This window comes from Emiliania huxleyi (genome assembly GCF_000372725.1).
Source record: "Emiliania huxleyi CCMP1516 unplaced genomic scaffold EMIHUscaffold_989, whole genome shotgun sequence".
Taxonomy (NCBI): domain Eukaryota; phylum Haptophyta; order Isochrysidales; family Noelaerhabdaceae; genus Emiliania; species Emiliania huxleyi.
The window spans coordinates 1-1696 of record NW_005194705.1 but is presented as its reverse complement, the minus strand read 5'-3'; positions in this window follow the sequence as shown (position 1 = coordinate 1696).

Below are 1696 nucleotides of genomic sequence, written 5' to 3'. Positions count from 1 at the left end.
GACGTCGTAGCGCCTTTGCGCGCGCGGATGCTGGATCTTCCAGGCCGAGGCGAGGCGCAGCGCATTGTACTCTCCGAAGCTGCGAGTGACGTCCTTGCCCTTGCCTAAGAAACTCCGCTGCATCACTGGTGTGGAGGAATTGTGCGAGCGACTGCCATGACGCGTTGTCCTCGATTTTGTTATGCAGGGCGAAGCCATCCTCGCTTATAGTGCAGCGGCGGCCTTCTCCTGGCGACGACACTTCACGTCGAGCTGCTGCTGGGCCATCTCTAGGGCCCTCTTGCCACCCGCTGAGCCCGCCGCCGGCGCCGCCGCGGCAAATGCACCCTCGCCGCTCGCTGGGACCCCGAACCCCGGCGAGCGGCCGAACGCCGGGTTCGACGCCGCCCCGACCGTCGAAGACTGCCCAAACGCGGGCGCGGGGGTCGACGCCGCCCCGACCGCCGAAGACTGCCCGCTCCCGCCGCGGAGATCTCCGCCACCGGTACGAATGTCGCCGACCATACACTACCTGTATGCCCATTGAGAGTGAGAAGGCACCACCCGCTGGCCAGGCTCCACACGCGCGCCGTCGTGTCGCTCGACGCCGTCACGACATACATGCCGTCTGCACTCACCATCGCCGAGAACACACAATCCGTGTGCCCCTTCAGCATGTGCACGCGCTCAGGGATGTCAGTACCTACCCTGAGGAGTGCGGGACCACCCCGTATGACCTCTTCCGAGCACTTTCTCACCATGAAATCTCTGCATACCCCGCGTCCCACACAGGGAAGCAGACGGGCGATTCCTCTCTGTTTCTGGCACTCGCGTCGCCCAAACGCGTGTTCACTGGCGCCGGACCGAGCTTGCCACTCCCAGCAATGACACACCGCCAAGGATCGTCCCAATCCGCCGGGGGGCTCGAGCACGGCGCCGTGCGACATGCAGCTGCAGGCCAGAGGGCGTGAGGTGAGGCCGAATCCGCAGTCGCACGAGCACCGCTGCCCCCAGCGATGATCACGCATGGAGTGGCACGGCGGATAGGCCCGCCTGCGAGCGTGGGAGACAGTCGCGGGGCGTGAGGTCTCAATGTATCGCAGGCTAGGACCGGATACGGCGGCAGCGGGAGAGGGAGGGAGGCGTGAGTGGTGGGCGATGAGGGTGATTTCCCCGATCTCGCTCAAAAAGGCCGTGTCCCCTCCCGGGGGGGCAGGCGAGCACGCACCTCGCGTCCGAGCGCGAGTCGAGGAGCGAGAGCCGAGAGATCGCCGAACAACGGTTCGTGGTGCGCACGCACTGCACGGCTGCGGGTTGTAACTCGACTGCCGATCGCGCGTGCGGGATCTGAATGGAGCTCGCTGGCGCCAGTACACGGCAGCACTACCTAGTGCAACGGTGGGAGCGGAGGAGCGCCCTCAACAGACGAACTGAGATCGCTGGACTGGATCCATTGGGTCGCTGTGCCCTCTGGAGCAGAGGCGGAAGAGCTCGCGCCACAATTCCGACAGGTGCGAGCCTTTTAGGCGAGCCCACGCGCCTACACCGTCACGTAGTATGCACGCGGCACGCCGCCAAGAAGATAAACGGCAAGAAGAGAACGCCTCACTCCAGTGATGCTCGAACGGCTGAATTCAGCACGCTTCGCTGCACCGCAGAGGCCCTGCCGTTCGCCGTGGACGGCTTCGGAGGCGGTGCCAGCGCTCTCAGGCCGGGT